The sequence below is a fragment of the Calonectris borealis genome, chromosome 1 (genome assembly GCF_964195595.1).
Source record: "Calonectris borealis chromosome 1, bCalBor7.hap1.2, whole genome shotgun sequence".
Classification (NCBI taxonomy): domain Eukaryota; kingdom Metazoa; phylum Chordata; class Aves; order Procellariiformes; family Procellariidae; genus Calonectris; species Calonectris borealis.
Window position 1 is genome coordinate 31,083,384 of NC_134312.1, and position 12,882 is coordinate 31,096,265.

The 12,882-nt window shown below is 34.8% G+C and overlaps 2 protein-coding genes across 2 annotated transcripts in view; one reads left to right on the forward strand and one right to left on the reverse strand.

Annotated features, from left to right (window-relative positions):
• The window catches only part of IMMP2L (inner mitochondrial membrane peptidase subunit 2), a 478,971-nt gene that overhangs the window by 219,119 nt on the left and 246,970 nt on the right, over positions 1 to 12,882 (forward strand). The gene's annotated exons all lie outside the window — the stretch shown is intronic.
• The window catches only part of LRRN3 (leucine rich repeat neuronal 3), a 35,620-nt gene that overhangs the window by 21,497 nt on the left and 1,241 nt on the right, over positions 1 to 12,882 (reverse strand). The window lies entirely within an intron of this gene.

The following is a 12,882-nucleotide window of genomic DNA, read 5'->3' on the forward strand; positions in this document are numbered from 1 at the left end:
AATAGGCAGAGCAGCATTTACTGGTTAGTGAAAATAACTAACAGGAAAAATATTCAAACATACAAATGCTATTTAAATGCAAAGACTTTTAAATTTTGATTATTCTGTTTCAAGTACAAATTTAGAAATATTATTATCTGAATGGACACAATCATGTATTTGGAATGAGGGGTCAGGATTTAACCAAGTCTTTTCCTCTATTCTATCCAAAAACATTTTCATGTAAAAACCAGAAAAAAATGCACTGGGAGATGGGAAAAAAGCTTAAGATTCCTAGCCTGATCTATAAGCTATAAATTATGAGTCCTGGCTTGATTCCAGTGCTGACTGCTTGGAAAAAGGTCTGTCTCTAGGACCTGGGCTGTGGATCTCAGGTGGACAGAGAGGTGTCTTTCCCCTTCAAAATGCAAAAGAATGATAAAGTTTTCCTTAAGGTGTGTTCATTAATGGCTAACTTCAGTTGGCTCCCTTTTTAGCATGCTAATTGTTTTGTACTACTATTGCAGGACATCTCCTCATAAATTATATAGAAGTCTACTAGAACTGTAATAAAAAGAGAATGCAGAAAGCAACGGTCAGGTTGGACAGTGTATACGTTTTTCTCCATACAACTCTTAATCTTTGTTTTTAATTTACACATAAAGCAATAAAGAAAATGAGATTGCAAAGATAAATGCAAAATATATACAACTACTCTGTCTTTAATATGCCCTCTTAAAACTTTGAGAAAATACATGTACACGTTGTGACACTTTTCTCTGTGGTGCTGAGAGATCCTGACAGAAGTGCACAGTATTATTCTGTTATAGGCTGCTCTGTATCTCAGAAATAAACTGAATAACATGTGGCAGTTGCTAGGGTAACCATTTTTTGCATTTTGCAGAAAAAGTCCAAGAATAAACCACATGTAAATTGGCAGCGTGGAAAGTAGTATCATATACAGTCTCATATTCTCAATTTGTTTTTTATGGTTTTCCTCTATAGTATTTACATAACAATGAATTAGATCTGCTTCAGCTTTTACCTTGAATCCCTCCGTACACTTGTATTTTGCATGGCTCAGAAAGTAATTTAAGCATTCAGCTACTAAGCTTAAACTGTTTTTTGCCCTGTCAAACTATCTCTATTAGCTGTCAATAAGATATAGCTGTGTTTGCTGTAAGTGCTGATCATGTTCACTGGGTGTGATCATCAGGTCATGTAAGCAGAAATGAAATAGAATTTTAAAAGTTGTCTTGTGCACTTAAATATGACTTCCTGTAATTGGTGAAATTCCATTAAGCATCTATCTTGAATATGAGCGTCTGCAGGCATTCAGAAAGACGAGATTTCGTTGTTCACACGAGTCCAATTTGGGGCCTGAACAGGAGTTCTTATTAAGGCAAACTTTTTTCTGCTTGTTTTGGAAAATGTTTGGTAATGAATTCTGCAAATTGTTGCATAATGAGAAACACGTTGTTATAAGAATAAATAATTTTATAAGGTATTATTAACATTTTGATTTGAATTACATACCCCAGTATGTAATACATACCCCATTTGAGTACTTAACCCCAGTGAATGGCAACAAGCAGATTTTGTCAGGCAAATGTAAAGATCATAGCTAAGAAATAGTCTGTAATATTATATTGGTATTGTTTTGGTGAAATGCTTGGTACTTCTAAAACTTCTTTGTACTTCATACTTTTGAGTTTAGAGTATGCTTGTGTTGGAATACTGATTTAGAGAGTTGATATAATACTAGTGATTAATATCAGCAATATAATTTATGTTTTTCAGAAACATTTTTCTTAAAAAACATTATAAAATTATAGCTTTTACTCATGCTAAAGTACAGAAATGCAAACTGTCTGCACAAGATGGTTTCTAATATGAGAAAAATACTTTAAAGGTTTCCTGACCCTCCTTCTAAACTTAGTACTAAGTAAATCTCATGACAATGATTTTATGCACGTTCAGAATTTAGAACTGAAAAGGCTGTCTTATGTTATCCACCAATAACATTAGAGCAAACACTGGAATTTAGTGCTGCAGCTTATTTCTGCCCTAAGACACTCCATGGCTTCAGTGAAGTTACATGTAGTGTTATAACATGGTTCTAGTCTGTCATCCTTTGCACATTGCTGTCTTTTTTCAAAGATTAGGACTAAAAATGGTGTTCATTTAATTAACTATATAAGGGTACTCTAAATTTTAGGTGACTCTAATTGTCCGGTTCATGTTTCTTAAATTACTACTGGATGAATCTTGATATTGGAGATAACTATTAGAAACTCAGCACATATAACAGCTCCCAACTGGCAAGATTGCTTGGCAGAATCACTCCTCATGAAACTCGTTGCAGGTTTATATCGTGTAAAGAGTGAATCAGTTTAAGTATATTCACTACATGAAGTAAAATACCACTCTACGAAGTGACAGCCAAAGTTTAGAGCTTAATATGAAGTGGTCATTATGCTAATTCTAATTCACAAATGCTAAGGCTGTATTTTCAAGACTGTATATAAAACTGTAGTATACTCAGCTTCAGATCTGTAGAATACACTGAACACCTGGCTGAGCAGAAATACACAGATTACAAATTAAGATGGTAATGTTTCAGGGAATTGTTCTCCTCCCCTACTAGAAAATAGTTGTTTTCTGTTATCTGAATAAATATAGTGTGTTATTTGAAAAATTTTAAACAAGATAGGAGGGCATTTAAACAATTTTTAGTATCCTGCTGGGATGTGGTCAAATTACCCTTCTCTTGTTAGGTAACAACAAAGCAAATATTGCCTCATGACTAAATGGAATTTTAATTCCTTTATGGCTGTTAGCAGTCTAGCAGACTGTCTGCCTTCTCCAAATTTTCAGCTCCATACCACTGGCTCAGAGACCAACCTCAAAACATGTAGCAAGACAGATTGGACAGTGCCTTTCACCTCTGGTAACATCTTAATTGCTCTCATCTGATGCAATCATACTAAGACATCTGTGCAGGTCTGATGAGGACAGAGGTGCTGTAGGTCATTACCTAAGACAATGTTGGCAAAGGAGTGAGCCCTGCTACTGAGAAGATCGTAGCATCTTGGGATAGTCAAATTGGAAGGGACATCAGGAAGTCTTTCGTCTAACCTCCTGCTCAAAGCAAAGTCAGCTGTTCTGTCAGACCAGCTTATGGAAGGTAAAAATGAGCTTTGGAGCTTCTTACTAGTTGCTATGCAGGATTTATTAGTCTTGTCCTTTGACCTTCCTGTTTCACATAGATCATCGTTGATTTTGGTTCATGTGGATTCAATACTGTACTTTGACATGCCAAGCAAGGTTTATTTTTAAGCTGTGCTAATGAAAATTTATTTTTTATGGAATTTAACATTTTCCTGAGCCCTGAGTATTGATTACTCTTTATCGCTTCTATTAAAATATTTACATTTCAATTAATGATAGAGTAGATGACTTCCATAAAATATACTCAGACTTTCTGAAAGTTTGGCTAACCTGTACATGAGAAATTAAATAGCAGTATAGTGGATTTATACCACAATCTTTATGTACTTACCACTGAGTAGTTGTAGATAGATAGTCTACAATCTCAACATAACTATTATTGTTTCCCTGACATATTTTTGTCAGGCATGTATGGTGTGTGTTTATATAAACCTTTTATCAATTTGTCTTCATTTTTTTGTAATGTTTTCTATGTCTTTGTGCTGTTGCTAGGGCTGATGTAATGACATACCAACACAAGACATTGTTTTAAGAACTGATATATAAAACAAATTTGAAGCAAAGTAAAGACTAATTAATCCACATTCACTTGAGGTAAATGGAAATATTTTTTGTTGTTTTCTGTGAACTTTTGGTAAACCTCAGAGACTGTCAAAGCAGTGATGAAGAATAACACTTGAAACCCAGAAAGTTTATGGGTTTTCCAACCCTTAAAAGAGCAAAAGGTATTTCAGTTTGGAACAGAAGGCCAGGACCTGTGTTGGCATAACTCGAAGTATGCCAGCTCCAAGTGTATGGATCTATATACTTTATTTCAGCTGAGATGGTCACCAAGGACCCTAAATGTACTTGAGAATTTGGACAATGTATGGGTAATTTAACATTCCAGCAATTAAATCTTTGAAATTGCATGTAATTTTACTTCTCTATTCTATTTATAGTTTATTGTTAAATGATACCTACTGAAGGCAATATTTAAAAGCCTAAAAAAGGCACCTGAATCTGGATTGCATTGAGAAGCCTCTGAAGCCAGTGGGAGCACTGGCAATCAGCAACTTTAAAATGTAAACTTTATTAGAGGAAGTTCTTTTATGTAAGTACCTAAATATAAATTGAAAAACCTTTCTTTGACTTCCACTTTCAAAACCCTTAAGGCAAATACATAGTTAAAACAGAATGCGTTCTGTTCTATTTGAATCAATACTTTTCCAATGAAATCACACATTTTTAATTGGTGAACCATATAAATAATACAATCCTTTCTAGAGCAGCTTCTAAAAGTAACTGTGAACAGGACTAGTAATGGGTATAAAAGTTAGAAATTATACCAAATCATAGAAGGACATATAGGAATAAGTACTATAACTGCTGTCTTTAAAATGGAGCCACAAAGAATCTAGCACAACTGTAATTAACACTGAAAATGTCCTTAATGTCCTTTAATGTAGACATTAAAGTTTGGCAATTTTTTAAATTTTTTTTTAAAAAAAATTTAGTAAAAAATACTGTATTCTCTCCATAACATCAGTGACATCTGGGCTGGTAGCTTGAGAGCACAGGTCAAAATACGTAAATGATATAATTCTGGTTTTGGTTTGGGTTTCTTTTTGTTTTTTTTTTCCCCCCCATTTCCTTTTTATTCCCCAGTATTACAGTAATAATCACGAACAGAACAGAATAATTGAGACATGCTAACTATAGGTGAATGGAGCATTCTTTAAGAATAGCCAAACTCCAATGTTAGACATCTTTTTGATAGGCTGGAGAGGATGAATTTATGCAGTAAATGTGAAGATCTGAGTATCAGAGGATCACAGCATATTCTTTTCCAAGCGATATAACTCATTAATGGACAAGAGAAAGGTACATGGGTCTGGAATAGAACTGGAGAAAATAGGACACAAATCATGAATAGTTTTGCAATAAATTCTAAGTTGCAAGTTAACCATTATGACTAAAGAGTAAAAAGCCAAAGTTTTACGGTAAGTCCCTCCTCTGAATGTTTGGGAGAATTAAGTTAAACTCTTACTGCTACTAATGACAGGAATAAGAATATAGCTTTGATGTCCATACTGTTTGAATAAAACTTTTTACTTTCCTCATTCATTTGTCAAGTAGCCAGAGAAATACAAAATAAATGTAGTTGTTTTTTTGTTTTTGTTTGTTTGTTTGTTTGTTTTTTGTTGTTTTTTTAACTAAGTAAATTAATTATGGCAACTCTTAAAAACAAAATACATGTAATCTTATTCCATTTACTCATAGATGATAAAACGTGAACACTGATGTCCTTCATGGAAAAATGTTTACTACAGACAAGTGAAATATAAATAGAAGGAAAAAGTTACAGTGAGGACCATGTGTTTCCATTTTGAAACACCATTTTAATGTCTATGAGTTATATTTCAAGGTAAGGTGCATATTAAATGTTGAAGAGGTTTGCTTCTCTTCATCAAGACTGATGATATGCTATTCATTGTTTCTGAATATTATTGTTTCCTCGCACAGGCAAACAAAATGCACAATAGTTGCCAAATGTTTGGTATAATTCTGTTTAATTAAACTCCATTTGACCAGAAGTTGAAAACTGGGTTTGTTTCCAGTGTCTGTCAGAGTGTAGTACTTGAAACTACTAGCCAACTTTTCTAGGCAGTATGGACTGTGATTTCAAGTTTTTTTTGTAACTGGCTAGGTAGATTTCCTTTTATCGGAAATCCTGTTTTTCAGAAAGTTTTGGATCTCCATCTAGATGTTTTAGATAAAAAGGCTGTACCATAACATGTATAACAAAGAGGATTATTCTAAACAAGAAGAAAAGTTCTCAAGGAGTTATTTTTGTCTTTTACTTTGCGGCATGAGTGGAAATGAAGCAACATGATGAATTTTGTATTTCTAGTTAGAAAAATGATGAAAACACCAAAAAGCAAAGAGAAAAAGCATTTACGAATCCCTTCTGCATCTGTTGACATCAACGGGAATTTTGCCATTTACCACAAATGGAAGTAAAATTACACTGAAAGATGGCAATTCTGAGGACCGTCTGTGAAAGGCTTCTGGATTGTTCTGTCTAGTATGGAAATTTTAATGGTAATAGTTTCATTTGCTTGTTTTTAGCAGATAGTTCTCTTATAATTACTTTTACACAGAACTCTGTTAAAACAATGTTAATGGGAAAGCATGAACAAACACAATTAGCAAAAAATCAAGAAGGAATAAAACATAACAATTTCAGTTGAGGCTCCCACAATGATTTTGATCCAGCCTAGTTTTACTGAGATATTTGAATACATCAGAAATTATCAGCAATATACAGTATCACCAGCTTTAGAGGTACAAGAGAGGGCAATTTATGCTTTAGTATCTGTGGCTAATGAGGCAAAATTATAGATATTGTGTGAGTTGTAGTTAATCAGATTTTCTTTGGTTTATATCTTAAAGTTGTTTTAATATACCCTTTGCACCTTTTTTTTTTGGTTAGCAGTAACAGAATGTGTGTTATAAAATGAAAGTGTACTTGTTACAGAATGAAAACTGGTATTTGTTTTTTATTATGCTTTAAAGGCATGGAAGCATCTGTACCAGTGTGAACACGAACGCATTGGCTCCCCTGACTGCTGCTGAAATAAAGCAGTGGTGAGGGTATGGTCCAAGTGTACTAGGACTTGTTCTGAACCATGGGTTCTTGGTAGCAAGTTTAGGAATGCATATGTCCAATTTACAGATAACACCACTGAAATATAGAGCTGAGTTCATCTCTGCACTAATATCTAAGGGGATTGCTTTCTATCAGAGTGACTATAGGGTTTGTATGATGTGTGTCCAAACATGCAAATTATTCTTGGGTCTGTGGAAGTGAAAAATGTAGGACTATTACTGTGCAGTTCCACAGATTCACTGGCTGTTCTTTCTGCGCAGGAAAGACAGAATTCAGGAGCTCAGCTGCTGCTCTTGAGGGCAAAGTACTTTTCCTTATGTGTTTTTGGAGGTTAGAGTCTAACCCTAGAGTAATATGCTGAATGTCCCTTTTGTGTCTTATTGCACACTAAAAATGAGATGTCTGAAAATGTGTTTGTCTGACACAATATTGATGACTGGCTAATCTATATCGAAGCAACATTCAGAAGAATATGTTACCTGAATTATACATGCTGGGTGAAATTGCTATTCAGACAAACATTTCTAGCTTTACAGATCATTATATTTGCAATTACCTCATTTGGTCTTCTCTCACCTCATAAGGATACATCTATAAACTGGTATAATGGTCATTAATCATTCCATTTCTCTCAAGTGCTGTAGAGTTTTAGCCTTGTATTTGGGCTTACCAGCAAGTAACTGGCCAAAAAAATTAAAATTAAGTAGTGAAATTACTGTATTCTGGGTGTGAAATAGCTGCTGCACAGTCTCAGCTGTCTTTTTTCAAAGTTAACATGGTGTGTCCTGTGTAAAAAGGAATATATATTCAAAAAGGTGTAATACAATGAATATATATAGGGTAAACTTGCAGTGTTATGCTTAGAGGATAACTAAGTATCTCTGTGTTGTTATAAACTGGTATTAAATGGGAGTTTTGCAGATAATGTCCCTCAAGCTACAGTGGTAATGAAGCACCACTTGACTGTAATTTTATTTTTCATACAGAAAGGCTTTTTTTATTTGTTTGGAATTTGATAAGAGAAAATATTGTACTTTATAAATTCATTGTATTGTTTCTGAAACATACTTTTGCAGTGGGGAGGGAGGAAGAATTTTTAAAGCACTGCCTGATTTCTGAATGGGACACATGAAAAAGAGCAGTTTCATGTTGTGTAGTTAGTTTGGAGCTGTTCTCACAGGGAAGAGGTTTTTCTGGAAGGCTTAGTCCCCACGTGAGCCTTCGCTTGGAGCGGGCTCTCCTGCCTCTCTGCTCCTTCTGTGGCCTGCAACATGGAGCCAGCTGGTGTGGGGAACTCAGCAGGTAATTCTGCACTTTGGTAAAAACACTGTGAATTAGCTCACTGTTAAGTGTCACCTGCAAAAATTGCTGATGCTTGACCTCTAGAGAAAGCTGCTTTCCAGAGGGGAGAGGAAGTTCAGGGACTTGAGAGAACTTGGCAACAGGAATGAGCTTGGGGTGAAGAAACAAATGTCTCTAGTCCTTCGATTTACAGCTACCGTGACACTTGCTAAAATCTTTGACAAAAGTCTCTGTTTCTGCATAAAAATTATTCCTGTCAAGAGGAACAATTTTATTAGGACTTTAGGTACAGAATAAATCACATAAATATGATATAAATGGTGACACGTATATATCTCCATTTTCAGCAAAGATGTGCCACTATTGTAGGAGACATTTGTGTTTATCCTTATTCAGGGAACAAGTTAAACATTTACACTTACTTAAGTGCCTCCCAAGTTAGGGATATATTTCTTGTGCTGTCTTGAATAAGGATGACTTTTTGTTTTAGCACCATGATGACAAAGCTAACCAACCTGATTGTCAGCTGTGGTTTCTTCTAACCTCTCAAGACCGCACTAGAAGAGCCCTGCTAATGTCTGACCATCCCACTGCCTTTGTAAAGACTATTAGGAGAGTCATCTTCTCTCATCTGGGATGATGGCTATTCTATTCTACGGTGATTTTAAAAATGTCTCAGTGCACAACTTTGCTCTTCCTTGTGTGTTCTATTACCTGATGTTTATTCTGGTTTATTATTCTCTAATTTATTCAACAGGCAATTTCTGAAATTGTCTGATCCCTAGACAGAGAATTGTAGAAACAATTTTTTTTTTCTTTTTTTTTTTTTTCATACTGGTAGCTGGATGTCCACGGAATATTTGGTATAGCTAAACTTAAGATTTTTACCTTTCTTATACCAAATGATTTAGAGACTTTAAAGTATTTCCTGGCAGAGTAGTTGTTTTTTGCATGACAAGAACCCTCCAGTAAAAGACTCTTGGGGTAATACTAATAATCAGTAGATATTCTGAAAAAATATTCCCTGTAGCATTTTATTCAGCTTTGCAGTGTTTACCTCTAAATACAGATGCTTATGCAGGAAAGGGAATTGCTAAATGATTTCTTTTGTGCCAGTGTTGTCAAAAAGCATTTCCCAGTTTGACTGAGATTGTGGGAGTTGAGAGCAGAAAAGAGGCAAAAATTATTTTCTGCTCTAATTCAGAGGTCAGTAGAGTTAAGCTACCATTAAATTTGGGGCAGATATTTTAATGAATTCCAGAAATACAGCAGCTGAATAGAAATAATGGGAATACAGAGATCTGATTTCTTATTTCCTTTGAATTAGGGCGTTAGTGCTTGTGGCCAAGCAGTTACAGCGAATAGGCAAGCTGAAAGACAGTGAGTTTTATTGAGATAAATCTTTTGTGAAGAAGAAATATTTCTAAATGAAGGATAATTGTTTCAAGGATACGCTGTATAAATTTCTGTTTATGAAATTAAACATTCCCTTCAATTTAATTTCTTTGCATTTGTTTGTGCTTTGCAGAAAACCAGTAAGCAGGTTTGGGAATGCTAGGGGTGAGAGCATATCTGTAGCTTGTTCTTCCAAGCAGTTTGTAAATTAAAGCTAAGAAATCACAAAATAGAAGTAAATGAGCATGATAAATATAATCCTATTTATCAAATGATATTTCCTTTAGTTTGTATGGCTAGAAGATGTCTTTAAATATTGAGAGAAGAAAACGTGCACATGTTGACTATCTTTTTTTATTTTTTTGCTAATCTTTTTATTATGGTTGATTTATTATATAGCACCATCTTCTATGTATAAAGAATAGGAAATGCTGTCAGGAGAGGGTAATTGGATCAAGCAAAATTGTGAAAGTAGTTTGTATTTCGCTCCCATGAAAATGCTCCTTCTCACTGAGTGGCACACTCAGCTACTCCACAAAGAACCCAAAGTGGAATAATCTGATTGACATCCATACTGGATATTTCTCTGGCACAGATGAGTATAGCTTCATGTGCTGTGCTAATAAAACTTTATTGTTCAGGTCAGCTGAGGATATGAATTTATTGTGGAAACATTGATGACGTCATTTATAGACTTTGTGTATAACACTGAATATCATAGTGTTTGTTTAAATAAAGTTTTTGGCATCAAGGATATTAAGGAAAGTTCTTTATGAACAATGTAGTTTCACAATAATGACATTTAATAGTTTGTGGACTGGTCAGTTGAATAAGTAAAAGGCACAGTAATTCGTTTTTACAGTTACATTACAGTTGTAATGAGAAGTATTGATTTTTCTCTTAATACTAATGGGTTTAATGACCTTTCTAATGACATCTGTCACTACTGTTTCTTCTCAAATTCTACTGGCATTTTCCTTTCAGTAAAGTAAAGGATTTTAATTGGTTGTTGTATTGTTAGAATGAGAATTAATATTCTTTTTGAAGTAGTATGAGGGCTTGAAGACTTATTCTGTTAAAAAAAAAAATTTAAAAATTGTGGTTTAGAAGCTGTCCATTTTTTGGTCTTCAGAAAATAGTTCCTTGAGCACTACGTGTGAGATCAGTTTTTCATTGTCAGTTTTTGCTAGTTGATATTAAGTAGAGTTTGTGGAATTTAAAGTGGAAGGTTTACTAAGATAGTTTCTGACAATGTCTCTCTCAAGAGTTTTCTTTCAGCTTTTAATGGTACTATCTGAAGGAAGGATATATGAATTAACTAAGACGTTGATGTACCATCACTCACTAAAACCATATACCTGTAATTCAAAAAAAGGTTTAATTGTTTGTCTGTGGTGACTTTTCTTTCAGAAGTAAGACAGAGCTTGTCTTGAAAAACTCTTTGTTTTCTACTGCTTATCTTCTTCTATTGCTTTAGATGCTCTAAAATTTGGCTATTGAACACCAGCCATTTAAAGGTAGAGTGGTTGTCACCAAGCAGCAAAGCTTTTGGTTTGCTTGTAGAATCATTATTGATACACTAAAGGTTAGGGGTAAGAGTCAAAGAAAGTGGCTCCAACGCTGCTAAATGGTTTGCTCTCACTTGCAAACACTTAATTTTGTCCTCTAGTGTCAAGGGACAAGTGATCACAAGTGATTTGCAGGACATGAGTATTTTCATAAGCTGCTCATTCTTGATCAGTTAACAAAGATTATACATGATATTTTTGATCTGCATTACAGGTAACAATGTTGCCTAGTTGATCTGGTCTAATTCTGGTGCAAAAGAGGAATGCTCACCTACTTCTGGGTACTCCAAACAGGCATGCTGTGATGTCATGCTCAAACCTACCACCCTGAAAGGTGGTACTTCTGGTTGCCATAACAACATCAGCCAGTCATTGTCTGACACTACAACATTATTGCAGGAGCTTTGAGGGAGTATTAACCAAAATACAGTCACCATATGTTTTGACTGGTTTGCTGGTTAAGAATATCTATGCTGTGTACTCAGATGATGCACCTACAGCATATTTTCTTGTACATGTATGATTGGAATGACCACATTTTTCTGAAACTCTTTGGCATATCTATATAATAATTTAAAGTAGCGCATTAGAGTGTATGTGGCAAAACCCAATATGCATTAGTGTCAAGTTACTCATATTTACTTAATTTTTACATTAAAAATGAGTAAGAATGACGATTCAGAAGAGCTGAGCATGTACCGTGGTATATAATAGAAAAAGTTTCATCTGAGTAGTCCTTTGCATATAGCACGAAGAGATCAGAATCACATTTTCTCCCCTTATTGTATAGCACATTCTGCAAAAATCCAAACCAGTAGCTTGAAATTCTTGTTTTAATAACTAAAATGCACATGCAATGTGGGTGAAAACAGTATATTTAGTTGATTGAACGAGAGATTGTGGTTCACATAATAAAATAAACCAGCTTGCTTTAACCCGATTTCATAGACCATCTGAAATAGAGGCAGGAAGCTTGCCAATAGCAGGAGCTAATGCTTCAATACCTTTCATTTTGTACTCTGAAAAGGAAACCTCTTAGCTCATTCATTTTCCAGAGGGAATATCGAATGCTGTGGCATATTGTCAGAGCTGCTTTATTGTCACCATTTACAAAGGTCACCTGAATTAATTGACTTCTTACCATACATATTGTTAAGCTACCCATTTCCTGACATTTATGGAAAGGTGGCAGGCTTACAGCCATTGGCTATCTGTTGATGGTTGTTTCACAATGTTTGTTTCTCAAAGCACAGTAACTTTAAAATTACAAGCAAATAATTGCATTGCTGCAAAGGAACAGATTCTTTATGATGTTCTTCAAGGTGTACAGGAGTTGAGGGGGTGGGAGGAGAAAAAGGGGTAGGAGAAATAATCTAAATACTGAGCTGTTTTTAATACAGACATAGTATTCTAAAAAGCAAACAAAACCATGCAGGAAGATTTAAGTTGTATTTTTTCACTTTGAAGCATGTATTAGATAGCTAACCTGTCTTTTTCATGGTGTAAAGTAAAATCTCTCACTGGCTTTCACTGATGCATGAATCACAGATCCATGCCGATGGACTTTACTGAACATGTTTTCATCTGAAGGGATACTGAGGTACTCTTATACTGCATGAAAGAAATGACATACACATGCATAAACACAAACACAGTAGGCAACAGTAGTGCTAGCATGGAATTTTATGTAGACTAAATTGGTTAAGTAGAAAATCACTGCCTTTTTTCTACCCCCCTGCGTTTACTGCCCCCTTC